The sequence below is a fragment of the Anabrus simplex genome, chromosome 4, assembly GCF_040414725.1.
Source record: "Anabrus simplex isolate iqAnaSimp1 chromosome 4, ASM4041472v1, whole genome shotgun sequence".
Taxonomy (NCBI): Eukaryota; Metazoa; Arthropoda; class Insecta; order Orthoptera; family Tettigoniidae; genus Anabrus; species Anabrus simplex.
Genome location: NC_090268.1, coordinates 432,415,251 through 432,431,882, shown reverse-complemented (window position 1 = coordinate 432,431,882; position 16,632 = coordinate 432,415,251).

The window sequence follows — 16,632 nt, the reverse complement described above, 5'->3', positions numbered from 1 at the left end:
TACAATAGGTCTGACACCTGGCACCGGAACACCTACAGTCACAGGTTTATGAGGGATTTTCTCTTGCGATAACTACCGACGTATTGACCTCTGTTCCTTTCTTCCGCTAACTGAGGACAGAAGCTGGTTAGGCTTAAGTTAGATTTACGGCTTTATCGTCTCAAGGCTCTATATATCACCATTCTCACCTACCAGTGTCAAGGGTCACCTAACTACAAGCAAGAGTATACCTGAGTGAACATCAATAAACAAATTATCCGCATTTTCATACAGTTTGTATCCGCGGATATCCGCATCTGTGCAGGACTCCATGTATGGGAACCTCACCAGGATTATTTGATAAGAGAACTAGACACGAAGCAAAGGAAAGCAGCACGATTTGTTCTGGGGGATTTCCCACAAAAGAGTAGTGTTACGAAAATGTTACAAACTTCGGAATGGGAAGACTTGGGAGTAAGGAGAAGCGCTGATTGACTAAGCGCGATGTTCTGAGCTGCTAGTCCGGTAATGATATTAGAAGACGAATAAAGTTGAACTTGACATTAAGATAAAGTCCAATTCAAGAAGGCAAACTGGGGTAAATATTACTTTATAGGAAGAGGTGTTAGGGATTGGAATCATTTACCAAGAGAATGTTCGATAATTCTCTAGCTTCTTTGAAGTTTATTCAACAAAAGACTATGTAAACAACTGATAGCGAATCTGGCACCTGGGCGACTGTCTTAACCGTCGATTAGGGGATTATTATTATTATTCTTATTCTTCTTCTTATTATTATTATCATCATCATCATCATCATGTGACTCCATGGCTCAGGCGACAGCTTGACGGTCTCACACTGCTGGGTTCCGTGGTTCAAATCCTGTCACTCCATGTGAGATTGGTGCTGGACAAAGCGGCTGCCGGGTAGATAATCCTCGGGGTACTCCTGTTTTTCCTGTCATCTTTCATTCTAATGACACACTCCAACACAATTTTATTTCGTCTGTCAGTCATTAACCATTGCTCCAGAGGAGTGCGACAAGCTTCGGCAGCCGGTTCCTATCCTCGCCGCTAGATAGAGGCTTTATTCAATCCATTCCTGACCCGGTCGAGTAACTGAAAACAGACTGTGGATTTTCATTTTCGTCTTTATTATTATTCTCTTGTTTTTCTACTTTGTTCGTATCGGCCTACTAAGGACCACGTTATCTTCTCTGGGCTTTGACCTTCGCCCAGTGCTCCTTCATTCGTTGCTGGTGTTGCTCTTTTCTTTTCCTCCGCGTCTTTTCTTGAAAAGCCTGGTGGTCTTTTAGCTTCCTCCTGAGTTCGTTGCGTTCTTGTATCTCTTCGTAAGTGATCCCCATCTCCTGTAGGTCCCTTTACACCCTCTTGAATCACATTGGCAGGGTCTTCTTATCTTTAAAATAGGTAAAGATTTAGTTCAATAATCGTATGGGTTTCATTCTTAGCAAGTGGCCATAAAATGCAATTCTCCTTCTCTGCATGGCATCAGAGATCTTCTGAACACGATTATACACCTCATGGTCATGCGGACGTGTACATTCATCTTTATATTTAATTGGTCCAAGAATTTTCCTTAAGAGATTTCTTTCTTTAATTTCCATTTTTCTTGTTCATAGCAAGGCATTCCGCTGTATTATTATTATTATTATTATTATTATTATTATTACTTACAATGCTCAACTAAGGAACGCAAGAAAACTTCTTCAGTGCGGTTCATATCTTATTGTCTCTTCATTCGTTCACTGAGTTCCCTTGTGATGTCTTCAGTCCACCCTGCATATTTTCTTTTAAGGATCTATGCAAATTAATGTTTGCCTCCTTAGCTTTAAAAATTTGCGTTATCTTGAATGGTTTGTGCGATAATATAAATTTCTTGCAGACCGTCCTTATTTACAATAATGCATGTTAGCGGTTTTTCAGGGAAAGTGCTAGGTTTTGAAGTTACTCTGTAACCCTGGTGAGATACATTTTGTGTACATGTCGGCAGAATTTTTATAGCCTTTTGATAATTTTACCTGTGATTTCATAAATTTTCTGTGGTTTATTTTTCATGTAAACTCCAATTTGGCCGTAGGAATTTTGAAAGAATTTTCCTCACCTTCTTTGGATGTTTTTAACTTTGTCCTGATGCCACTCATCAGGGTTTCCGATGTATAAAGTGCCTCTGGTTTGATGACTGTCTTGTAGTGTGATCACCGGGCCAATTGATCGTGAGGTTAGGGGTGCGCAGCTGTCAGCTTGCATTCGAGAGTTAGTGGGTTCAAGCCCTACTGTCAGCAACCGTAAAGATGGTTTTACTATTTTCGCACGAGGCAAATGCTGGGGATGTACCTTAATTAAGGCCACGGCCAATTCATTCCAACTCCTAGCCCTTTCCTATCCCATCGTCGCCATAAGACCTATCTGAGACGGTGCGACGTAAAGCCAATTGTAAGGAAAACGTAGTCTGGTCATTTTGCGTTATTGATATCGACTCTGTGTTGTATCTGTTCCAGATGATTTTGTAAGCTCTTTGAAGTTTGCTAGTCTTTTCATTATTATTATTATTATTATTATTATTATTATTATTATTATTATTATTATTATTAAATTTCTTCTTCTTGTCATTATTAATACTATTATTCCCATCTTGTGCACATGATCGTTAGGCGTCAAGTCTGTATGGCCTTTCGTGGAAAATAAATTCACTTTTAGAATGTTAGCCGGTAGGGTAGGAAAGGTGGTGGTATCTTTCTTTCTTTCTGAATGTTTACCCTAGAGGGTTGTTTCTTCCCTCGGACTCAGCGAGATGTCTCACCCCTCCCGCCTCAAGGGCAGTGTCGTGGTGCGTGTGACTTTGTGTCGCGGTGTAAAACTGGGGAGGAGGACCAGTACCTCGCCCAGGTGGTTTCACTGGCAAGCTGAAAAGGTGCCTTGTGAGAGGATGGGAAGATTGGAAGGAAGCGGCCGCGGCCTTAAGTTAGGTACCATCCCGGCATTTGTCTGGAGGAGAAGTGGGGAACCAGGGTAAACCACTTCGAGGATGGCTGTTAAATTTCGTGGCAGAGCCGGGAACCGAACCTGGGCCTCCGGGGGTGGCAGCTAGTCACACTAACCACTAAAAAATAGAGCCGGCTGAGGTGGTGGTATACAATTTCTAATCATTAGATTGTGTGCCAAAAGCCTGGATTCAATTCGAATCAGCTCTGGCTCCGTGAGGAAATCAATGGGAAACTGCCTCACTTCCCAGGTATTTCTACTCAGGCCATCTGGCGGAGCTGTTGTGGAACAAACGAATGTTGGAGCTGATGAAATATATTTTGGTGTGGTGACTATTATTATGATATCCATGCTCGGGTAGATATTAACACGGATGTGTTTTGGGCTGGGGTCCGCCTTGCAAAAGCGTCATCAAGTTCCCGACACCACTGTTCGTCTACGTACACGAGGTCAGTAGCGCCCGCCATCTTCTCACTGTGCGCCTTCTTCCCGTAACTAAGAGCTCGAGAAAATCTCGTATCAAGCGGACTCCGTTCTACTCCTCGGTCCAGAATTGAAATCCTTTTACTGGCCGGGAAACGAAACCAGGGCCTCGGAATAAGAGACAGGCACGCTACCTCTACACTGCAGGGCTGGCTACTACTACTACTACTACTACTACTACTACTACTACTACTAATAATAATAATCTCTGTCCGCCTCTGTGGTGTAGTGGTTAGTGTGATCAGCTGGCAACCGCGGAGGCCCGGGTTTTATTCCGGGCTCTGCCACGAAATTTTAAAAGTGGTACGAGGACTGGAACGAGGTCCACTCAGCCTGGGGAGGTCAACTGAGTAGAGGGGTGTTTAATTCCCATCTCAGCGATATTCGAAGTGGTTTCCCGTGGTTTCCCACTTCTCCTCCAGGCAAATGCCGGGACGGTACCTAACTTAAGGCCACGGCCGCTCCCTCCCTTGCCTATCCATTCCAGTGTTCCCAGACGAGTTGAGTGACTCAGACAGTTGAGGCGCTGGCCTTCTGAATCCACCTTGGCAGGTTCGGCCCTGGCTCAGATCGGTGGTATTTGGAGGTGCTTAAAACACGTCAGTTTTGTGTCGGTAGATTTACTGGGAAGTTATAAAACTGCTGCGGGACTAAATTTCGGCACATCGGCGTCTCAGAAAATCGAAAAATTAGTTAGTGGGAGGTAAAAACAATAATATTACCATCATTAACAATCTTGCTATCCCCCATAAGGGCCCTGTTCAGCATAGCAGGCGAAGTACCTGGCCTCCTCCCCATTTTTATCGTCGAGCCAAAATCTACCACTCCAGGACACTGCCCTTGAGACGGTAAAGGTGGGATCTCTCACTGAGCCTGAGAGAAAAGCAACCCTGAAAGATGAATAGGTTAATAATAATAATAATAATAATAATAATAATAATAATAATAATAATAATAATAATAATAATAATAATAATAATACCGTGCCTGGCTAGCTTGCGTGGGGTTTTGGTTATGAATTGATGAGAGCTAGGTATAACCCTGCGTGAGACACTGGGGTGGGGGCCCTCAAACCCGGCACGGCGTCCTAATGGCTGATAGGGGAAATTCCTGTAGATGTGCACGACAGGTGTGAATAAGGCATAGCCAAATTAGCACCCGCGGATCAACTGAGGTAAAGGGAAAAATGGTTAACGGCCTCGAAGGCAGAAGAGGACATATCCCAATGGCAGAGAAGACGGAATTCCAACTCAAATCCACTTCGCGTCGGACTTACAGTAAACGGCAAAGTGGTCAGTGTATGATCACCAGAGGTGCGGCTGAAAATTCATGTTCTGGAACTCACCACTCCAGTCGTAAGAACTGGACCTAGGTCCAAACTGTGGTAATCAAGTAAAATGAAGCGCGTTAGAAATCAAACTTTTACTCCAGGTGGTAACCAATCCACTGCTGTCGAGAACAGAACAACCAGACTGTCGCATTCTGGGGAGTCTGGACTGACACGCAAACTTTAGCCCAGACAGCAAAATATAAATACTCTCATAGGAGTCGCTTTTGCAATCAAGAAATATATACTCAACTCAATAACAAATGTGAAGACTGTAAACGATAAACTAAAGACAATCACCGTAAAGTGTGCAAATAAAACATACCTACACACTAATTAATGCACACATGCCAATCAATGAGGACAATAAAACAGACCGCGAAAAGGTAGACAAATCCTGGGAAACTTCGGAAGAAATAATTTCCAAAATTCCTCCAAACCACGTCACAATCTTACTAGGCGAGTTCAATGCACAATGAGGCAAAGAAAGAGAACATATAAAAACAACAGGAAAATGCCAGAAACGTAAATTGGATGAACCAAAATGGACATGGAATTCCAAATTGACCATGTAGCAATCTCTTGTCCACACCAAAGTGAAATTATTAACGTTCAAGTCAGAATGGGATCATTACCTGACAAGAATCAAACTACAGTTGAAACCTCAGAGATTCATACAGAAGGAACCATTAATCCCAAAATTTGACCCCACTAGGATCCATCCATCTCTCACAGAAGAATTAGAGCGAAAGCACAACATTGGCAACAACTCAAAAGCAAACTGATTACAACAGCACAAACACTAATTACTTTTCAGAAAAGGAAGAGACACACTTGGTGGAATGAAGAGTGTGAACAAGCAATCCAATATCGACAGAAGGCATACACCAACTGGAACAGCAAAAAGACGCAGAATAACTGAAAAACATTCCTGGAAGTGAGGAAAGGGACCGCTAAATTGATCAGACAAACCAAAAGGAAATTTGAAAAGTATCAACTACTTGAAGTCGGGAAAGACTTTGAGAGAAACAACACACGAAATTTATACAAGAACTTCCAAACTAAGCTTGCAGGATATCAACAACAAAGTATCTGCTTCAAGAAGGAAAAGGAAAGTTGGCAGTAAACAACCAAGGAAATGTGAGGAACTCGTCACATATTTTAAAGAATACTGTACTGTCCAGAGCGAACACAAAGATTTTCTCCACAAAACCTGAAAACCCTAATCCAAATTCATTGGCACCAGATGTAGAAGAAATCACAAAACAGATTAAAAGACTTAAAAACAGCAAAGCATCGGGGGAGGCTGGAATCATAGTGGAAGTCTTCAAATCAGCAGGCCCAAACACCATAAAAAATAACAAAATTCATGCAAGACATTTGGAAAACAGAACAGATCCCTGAAGATTGCAAAAATGCATTAATTCATCCACTACACAAGAATGGAGACAGAACAGATGTAAACAACTATAGAGGAATCTCACTAGTATAGTTGCATACAAAATTTTATCCTAGTATCTTCTTGATAGACTGCAACAATAACTAGAACCACAAACCGGAGAAAATCAGACAGGATTCAGACCAGGCCGATCGTGTGCGGAGCAAATCTTGAACCTAAAGCTAATCCTAAAAATCGGAGAATTTGTAGCAAAAATTTAGTCTCCACACGTGTTGATTTCCAAAAAGCCTGTGATTCAGTGAATCGGAAATCACTCTTTCAAACATTCAAAGAACAATGTTTAGACATGAAAACACTTTTAATGATAAAACAGGCACTGAGATACGAAGTCCAAGGCTAAATTCATAGCGGAAACCTCAGATCCCTTCGAAATCAAAACGGGAGTATGATAAGGAGATGTTCTCCCGCCCTTTCTCTTCAAATGCGTCCTTGAAAAAGTGATACAAGAATGGCGCAAACAGAAATTGGTTCTCAAAATTCACCAACCAATCACTTTAGGCAGAGGAAAACTAGCGATACATTGCTTAGCATTTGCGGATGACTGAACAGTACTAACCCGAGACATTTCAACAGCCCAAAATCAGATTAAACTTCTGAAAGAAACTGCGGAAGAAGTTGGCCTTCAGATATCTTTTGAAAAGACAGAATGCATGACCTGCAACAAACATGCACCAAAATTCATGGAAACAAAATATGGTCTACCTCTACTTCTCTTACCCTCCATAACAGAGTCCATTATTCTCCTAGGTAACCTATCCTCCTCCATTCGCCTCACATGACCCCACCACCGAAGCCGGTTTATGCGTACAGCTTCATCCATCGAGTTCATTCCTAAATTAGCCTTTATCTCCTCATTACGAGTACCCTCCTGCCATTGTTCCCACCTATTTGTACCAACAATCATTCTTGCTACTTTCATGTCTGTTACTTCTAACTTATGAATAAGATATCCTGAGTCCACCCAGCTTTCGCTCCCGTAAAGCAAAGTTGGTCTGAAAACAGACCGATGCAACGATAGTTTCGTCTGGGAGCTGACTTCCTTCTTACAGAATACTGCTGATCGCAGCTGCGAGCTCACTGCATTAGCTTTACTACACCTTGATTCGATCTCACTTACTATATTACCATCCTGGGTGAACACACAACCTAAATACTTGAAATTATCTACTTGTTCCAGCTTTGTATCACCAATCTGACATTCAATTCTGTTGAATTTCTTACCTACTGACATCAATTTAGTCTTCGAGACGCTCATTTTCATACCATACTCATTGCACCTATTTTCAAGTTCCAAGATATTAGACTGCAGACTTTCGGCACAATCTGCCATTAAGACCAAGTCGTCAGCATTGGCCAGACTGCTTACTACATTTCCACCTAACTTAATCCCTCCCTGCCATTTTATACCTTTCAGCAGATGATCCATGTAAACTACAAACAGCAAAGGTGAAAGATTACAGCCTTGTCTAACTCCTGTAAAAATAATCTACTCGAAAAAAAGCCAGTTAAATTAGATGCCAAAAAGATGGAAACTCTATATCGACTAAGCCAAAATTCTATAACAAAGAACATATCTCCAAGGATACAAAACTGAGACATTACAATACATTCATTAAACCAGAATGTCTTGATGGTTCAGAGACACTAATTTTGAACAGGAAAATATACATTGAAAACATTGAGAAAAAGGAACGCAAAATCATAAGAAAAATTCTAAGCCTGAAACTCACCAACGGACAATACCAACTTGGAGCTAGACAGCAATTCAAATAATACACAAATATTCACAGTGACAATAGGAAACGCAGGCTAAAATTCTATGGTAATATTAAAAGAATGCATCCTGTCAGACTTACCAAACAAATAGTCGAATTCTATAAAAATAGGAGTAAGGATAAAGCAGACAAAATAAAATGGATTGGCGAAATTGAAACCAATTTGAAACAGGCAGGAATTACAACCAGCATATGTCCAAAACAGGGTAATGTTCATATGCAAAAATTCACAAATGGCAAGTTGACCAAGAGGAGGGACAAAAGAAGAAGACTGGAACGACCTGGTCTGAAGACAGAAAGGAAGCCAAAGTAAAAGAATGAAACAAATATGGGCACACAGGAAGGCAAATAATAATAATAATAATAATAATAATAATAATAATAATAATAATAATAATAATAATAATAATAATAATAATAATAATAATAATAATAATTGTACCGGGAAGTACACCTCAACGCCGCGCATTCAAAATTAGCGCCTAAAAGAACTCCTCTATCAAACTAAAGTGGAAACTACTACAACAGGAACTTAGAACTTTAATCAGAAGATGTCACCACCAAAATATTCTGTAATTTTGTTATTGTGGAGTTTCCTAACCTGAGTGAAATTCTCCTTATATAATAAAAATTTTCCGGGCTATTATGCCGTGGTCCGGAAGATTTTTATTATATTGACACCGGCCGTGAAAGCCTTCATACTTTAAAGAATTTCTCCTTTATTTGCCATTCATCAAAAACTTTGGATATTCTTCTACAGATGACACTACTAAAAACTATGATCATGCACCCTAGTGCAAGGTGAAAGAACATATAATTTAAAGAAGTTTCATATTCCTAGGTTTTCCATAACTGATCTATGTTCATTTATTTTTGGGTTGGCAATACTTCCTTTTTCTTTTCGCCAGTTTTGAATCTGGCCAATGAAAAATTTCTGTAATTAATTTTCAACATATCACAGGCTTCTTGTTCGATTCTGAGTGTATGAGATTAACCAATTAAAGTGAGAGGGTGTGGCTGGTTTAGTCTTGAATGATCTCGAACCTTTCCTGAGGGTTTATAAACTGCGGATTTTCACGTTTTTTGGCCAATTGATTTTCGTCTATCTGAGTGTGTGTGCTTAAGCAGGAGGAGTGCAGCCTCTTTCGTCGGCAGCAGAACATCTACACGGTAATGGCCACATAAATTATATCCTTCTTGTCGTAGCTTCCTCCGCAGCTTTACCCGAGGGGAAAGGTCCGAATCTTTAGTTATGTAACCCAATTTTCTAAAATGTAACTTTCTTCCGGCTAATGTAAAAACTTCATAAAATCTTTAACTGTAAAACGGGGATAGAGAATGAAGTACCCTCTCGAGCTCCCCTTCATCATGGTCTGGGGTGACTACGCTTTTTTAACTGTTTTTCCTTCTGTAATGTGTTAAAGTAATTTCTATGCGAGTCACCTCAGTAGTTTGGAAATAGCCCCTGTTTCATCGGCCTAGCGCCCTGTAGGTTTTTAAGTATTTCATTATCTGGAGCGCAGTGGACGACTCCGTTCTGTTTGTGTTCGGGCCGTTTATTCAACCTGTTCTTTCTCGCAAAGGCCCCGTAGATTGGGTACGAGATACCCCTGTGCAATAATATTTCGATGGGTAAATAGAGCCTTGTAAGGCCAGAGATTGTCAGATTTCGTGCTATTTTGCCTTGAGTAGGCTTGAGAAAATGAGAGCCTGTTAGCTCTTTTTCAAGTTTTGTAATTGTAAAGAGTGCCTCTGGAAGGCTAGATATTGTAATTTGGAGCAAGTGCTCTTTAAATTAGGGGATTACTGCCCTTGACTAAATTTGTTCTCATTTTGAATTGTAAATTTGAGCTGGGAGCTCAGGAATTGTAAAGCGAGGGGCTTGAAGCCCAGGATTTGTAAAGTTATCTGATCTTGTATTTTCCTTGACTTGTTTCAAGATGATCATTGTACCTGATGTTTCATTGTTATGAAAAATGTTAAGTTTGAAGTTCTAAAAAATATAACCTTCAGTTTAAGTTTTAAAATTAATTTTGATATTGTAGATAGACCCATTTACCCCGGCACCTTCTTTAACATTTTTCTGCTCCACGGGTATCCCCGTATAATAATAATAATAATAATAATAATAATAATAATAATAATAATAATAATAATAATAATAATAATAATAATAATAATAATAATAACAATAATAATAATATACCAGGTCTAGAATTTCATTCATTTTACCACAAGTCATGAACCTTGCCGTTGTTTTGGATACATTCAATTTTCTTTGAATTTCGGAAATCATTATCTACCCTGTGGGCGGAGTCAAATCTCTCGTCTTCTTCATCCAAAAACACAGTCGCTTAAGTGCGGCCAGTGTCCAGTATTCGGGAAATAGTGGGTTTGAACCCCACTGTCGGCAGCCCTGAATATGGCTGTCCGTGGTTCCCATTTTCATAGCAGGCTGTACCTTAATTAAGGCCACGGTCTCTTCCTTCCCACTCCGCGTCATACTACCTATCTGTGTCCGTGCGACGTAAAACAACTTGTAAGAAATCCACTAACATCTCGATGGTTCTATACTTTTACTTGTAGCGGAATCAAATGCATGAGAGCGAATTCTTATGAAATTAGATATAAGTTCTGAGAGAAAAATTGATCGAGTATCTGCGGCGGATGTTCATGTACTGGGTGACATTTAATCGCATTCGAATGTGATCTTAAACTTTTGACCATTCCTGGAAGGGCCTGCTTTATTGCGGTCTGTATTGTACTTTCTTGTACTTGTGAGGTTCAAGACTGTCTCCAGGATTGCTGCTCCGTCACGTTTAGATTCACCTGCTCGCCACATCTACATTCAGAGCACGCGGCCGACTTTTCCGCAGGACTGGAGAGGGTGGTGATTGGCATGCATCAGATCGAAGCCAATTTCTACGCTTTGTTTCACACATCATGTAAAACAAGACAGTGAGGTGTGAGTGTGGTTACTCGTGGACAATGTGGGGTTGATGGCTTTCTTCAGACGTCTGGATATGGGATCCCTCACCATCGTGCAACTTTCAATCAATCAATCAATCAATCAATCAATCAATCAATCAATCAATCAATCAATCAATCAATCAATCAATCAATCAATCAATCAATCAATCAATCAATCAATCAATCAATCAATCAATCAATCAATCAATCAATCAATCAATCAATCAATCAATCAATCAATCAATCAATCAATCAATCAATCAATCGATCAATCAATCAATCAATCAATCAATCAATCAATCAATCAATCATAATTGATATGCATATAAGACTAGATAAACAATCGATACGGTAAGTGTCCACCTTAGGACATACCGTCTATCGTAGGCCTACCCACACAAATCGCTATCTTCATGCAGATTCTCACCACCATCCAGCACAAAAACAACACTCGCCAAGAGGTCACATATCCCGGTGGAGATGGACACGCTCAAAGTCGCGTTCAGGGGTAATGGTAACAGCGATTTGCATATTCATAGAGCCCTACATGCCAGAGAAACGACCAAGCAATGCTCACGGAAGGAAGAAGTGAAGGGAACTGTCTACTTGCCTTACATTCACAACACCACAGATCGAACTGCCAAGGTCCTCCGTAAACACAACATAAAAACTGTGTTTGGCACCGCCACTAAAATTGCTCACAGTCTGAGTAAAACCAAGGACAAATTTTCCCCCCTTTTACATCCTGGGTTATACGAAATTCCCTGTACTTGCGGTAAGGTATACATCGGCCAAACATGCCGGTTCATTGGTACCCGTATCAAAGAACATGAACGTAATCTTCGTCTCAATCAGCCAGACAAATCGGCAATAGCTGAGCACGGTCTATCGTCGGGTCATGATGTCATGTTCCAAGAAGCTCGAGCTCTTACCCACACTAGACACTACAGGTCCAGGATTATTCGGGAAGCTGTGGAAATACGTAGAAATCCTAACAATTTCAACAGGGACACCGGCTATCAATTAAGTAATACCTGGTTGCCAGCTATTAAGAATTTACGTAGGTAGTTCCCTTTCCTGTCCCTTCACTATTGATATTTCGTCTCGGTGTTTTCCAAATTCGTACGTTCCTCGTCACCAGACGTTGGTAACATTATTATTATTATTATTATTATTATTATTATTATTATTATTATTATTATTATTATTATTATTATTATTATTATTATTATTATTTCGAATGGGCCACCAGAGGACCACGTGCCAATTTCAATTCCTTCTTCTTTGTTCTTTCCTTTTCTTCCAGTACGCTTTCATCTGTTCACTATGTTACTTCTTTCTGTCTTCAGACCACTTTGAACCAGTCTTTTTTACTTTCCTACCTTGAAATCCTTCTATTTTCAATACTTTTTTCCCGAAAGCCTTCTCTATTATTTATTTCTTCTGTTGTTATATTGTTTTTTTCTAAATCCTTTGTCGTTGATTTCCTACCCCACGAATATCTGAAAATCTTACTGGTTAATCTACTATCTTGCATTCGATATAAATATCCAAAAAACATAAGTCTCCTTTGCCTCATTACATCTGATATATTTTCTATTTTTTGATACATTTCAGCATTACTTCGTGATTTCCAACCTTCTGCTGTGTTTTTTGGGCCTAATATTTTCCTCATGATTCGCCTTTCTAGTATTTCTAGTTTATCTAAATTATAGTTTAATGCCAGACATTCGCTTGCATATAGGCATTCTGGCTTCACTACTGTGTTGTAATGCCTTATTTTTGCATTTTTGGATAGGCATCTTTTATTGTAGATATCTTTGGTGACACCATAAGCTCTCTCCATTTTATGTACCCTCTCCTCTACTGCAGATTTTTCTAAACCATTTTCTTGGATTATTTCCCCTATATATTTCAATTTTTTTACCCTCTCTATTTGGCCAATATCTGTTTTCAGAAATTTTGGTGCATCCCAAATATTTGTTAAAAATTTTGTTTTTTCTGCAGAAATTCTTAAGCCAGTTCTGCTGGCGATTCTTTCCAAGACATTTACTTGGGTTATAGCAGATGTCACATTTTCAGAAAGTATTGCAAAGTCATCTGCAAATGCAAGACAATTTATTTCGATCCTTTTGTTTCCTCTTCCTAACCTTATCGGTGAAATGTTGAGTTCAATAAGTTTTTCGTTCCAAATTCTCACTATTTTCTCTAGGACACAATTAAAAAGAATTGGGGATAGTCCGTCGCCTTGTCGTACACCAGTTTTTATTTTGAAAGGCTGTGATATCCCTCCCAGAAATTTCACTTTATATACTCTGTCTGTAAGTGTTTCACGGATTAGATTTGCCAGTTTAGACTTTATGCCAAATTCTCGAATTATTTTATATATAGTTTCTCTGTCAACAGAATCAAAAGCTTTTTTGAAATCTACAAACATGACTACAATGTCCTTTGAATTAGGTAACCTGTGGCGAATTATTGACTTAAGATTAAATATTGTTCTGAGCATGATCTTCCTTTCCTGCAACCACCTTGATATTCACCTAAATGATTGTCTAGTGTTGTTTCTACTCTGTTTAATAAAATCTTGGAAAATATTTTATATGCCACTGCTAATAAAGATATTCCTCTGTAGTTATTAACGTCCTGTTTATTACCTTTTTTTGTGGAGTGGATGTATCAAGGCTACTTTCCATTCCTCAGGAATTTTTTCAGTTTTCCAGATTTCTTCAAAAAGTAATTGTAGCTCATTTGCTATATTTGGCAAGGACCACTTCAAAAGTTCCGCTGTAATATATATTCTCCGCTAGCTTTGTTGTTTTTAAGGGTTTTAATTACTTCTTCAATTTCTTTTATAGTTCTTCCAAATTTTCATCAATATCTTGAAATTCTAATTTATGACTTGGTTCAGGACAGTTCAAAAGTTGATCAAAATATCTTGCTAATATCTCACAATTTTCAGTATTGCTTAGTCCAATTCTGCCGTTTTCATCCTTGAAACTAACATTTGCAGTTTGGTACACCTTTAATTCATTCTTAAAAGTCTGATAAAAGTCACGGGTGTTATTCTTTTATAAATTTTTTGTCCATTTCTATAAGTTTCTCCTTTTGAAAGGCTCGTTTAGTACTTCTGATTATCCTTGTTGTTTCCTTCCTTTGTTGTTTAAACTGATCAAAATCTTCAATTTTCATTGAGCATTTCAATTTTTTCCATGTTTTAGCCTTCTCTGCTAAAGATTCTTCACATATTTCATTCCACCATATTTTCCTTTTATGTTTTATTAGCCCAAATGTTTTCTGTGCTGCATAATTAATTGCTTTGGATATTTCTTGCCAGTTGCCTTGTTTAGCCACTTTAATTTCGTCTTTGTAGTTTTTAATTGATTCTTTTGTTATAGTAAGTCTGTCTACATTATATTTTATTAACCTCTGTGGCTTTCTTTGTTCTTTATTAGGTAGGAGTTTGGCTTTAATTTTAGAGAGATAATGGTCAGAATCAAATTCACCATTCCTTACTACTTTCACATTCATAATTTCTTTTGTACTTTTTTTGAAACAGCCACATGATCTAACTGAAATTCTCCTAACATTGGGTTTGGAGATATCCATGTTTTAGCTTTTCTGGGGAGTTTTCTAAAGAAGGTTGACATTAGTTTCAGGTGATAGCTTTGACAAAAACTGATTAGCCTAATACCATTTGTATTTGTTCTTCTGTGGGCTGGGTAATGTCCTACTACATTTCTAAATTTCTTTTCTCTACCTATTTGTGCACTGAAGTCACCTAATAGTAATATGGTATTCATTTTCGGAATTTTGGATATTTCATTTTCCAAACGAACCCAGAATTCCTCTGTTTTTTGAGGGGTTTTCCTATTGTCTTCATTTATTGGTGCATGGCAATTAACAAGTGTGTACGTTTTGTTTTTGCATTTAATTGATAGGAGAGATATTCTTTCTGAGTTTGATTTAAATTCTGTTACATTTTCTATTATATTTTATGAATGTAGAAAGCTGTACCAAGTAGTGGCATCCCCTACATAATTTTGATTGCTGGTTTGCCTTTAAAGATCCTGTAGTTACAAGTGTCTATTACATTTTTCATCTAGGAATCTAGTTTCTTGAACTGCCAAAATTTGAATTTTATTTTTCTCTAGAAGTATTTCTAGTTCTTTTTGTTTACCAGTCTTGAGTAGAGAATTTACATTTAAAGTGCCAAAGAAGAATTCCTTCTTGAATTTTATTTTAGAAGGATTCCAAGGTTGCTCCGACTCAACCTTCTGATTGCAGTTGTTGGGACTCCCCAGAACCTTTAGTCCCAATGCATTGCGTGACGCAATGGTGGATTTCTCTTTCGAATTACCACCTGGGGTAGTGCCTTCATTCAGCGGACTTTCCATACTGCAATTGAAATTGTATAAAATACAAAGTGAGGAATTAGATTCCAGGATAAGATCGTATTGTTAGTCCGAAATTTGATTTTTGTTCGTGGTTCACTCCACTAGGCTCTTCCGCTCTCTCTACCGTTCGGAACTAAAGCAGAGTTCCTCTTTCGCCTTCAAGACCGCTGGCCAGGTTTCACCAGTAACCCTAAGCAGGGGCCCTTACTGGGTGCTACCACCCGGAGCCAGATGGACCCAGGTTTTTTAACGAGGTTGTTACTCCTCCCCCTCCTCACTTCCCCATCTCTTGATAGACGAGGCCCCGGGCTTGGGACCGGTAAAAGCGGAGTTTATTATTATTATTATTATTATTATTATTATTATTATTATTATTATTATTATTATTATTATTATTATTATTATTATTATTATTATTATTATTATTATTATCGCCTGGATTTCTATGCAGTAATAATTTAGAATGCAATCTTACTCAAGCGGGTAACAAAATACTCTAATCTGCAGAATGGTTAAGCTATGAGTATTGCCTAAACATTAGGGGCTCGGCCCATCAGAACCCCTAAAAATTATTATTATTATTATTATTATTATTAACAAATCCAACTCTGCAATCGGCCTGATGTTATGTGCTCGAGGAACCATACCTAAATATTTTGTCTACTTTTGCAATATCTTTGGCGTGTGTGGCCTCCGGAGAGACATGGCCTAGGTCTTCTTATTTGACGCCCGTATGTGACCTGCGCGTCGTGATGAGGATGAAATGATGATGAAGACGGCACATACACCCAGTCCCCGTGCCGTGGGAAATAAACAATTATCGTTAAAATTCCCGACGCTGCCGGGAATCGAACCCGCAACCCCTGTGACCACAGGCCAGCACGCTAACCATTTAGCCATGGAGCCGGACACCTTTGAGCTGAATAACGATTTCACCTAAAGGCTAAGATCGCCATTACTACTCTCAAGAATTCCATCACGATCTTCAAGAACTATGCTTGATGACCTCAGATAAACGTTTGACGAGCCTCGCTCTTTGGCCTGCTCATATGTAACTTCATACTATCTCGTGGAGCTCATTAAATACAACGACGTCATAACTCAAAAACAGTTAGTTTTCAGGAGGAGCATTTGAAAGATATAAAGGGCTGCCATTTCAAGACAATTATGTTTAAAAAGATCATGTTTGAATATGTGATAAAGTAAACAATTGCAATAATTATGAATGTATCAGAT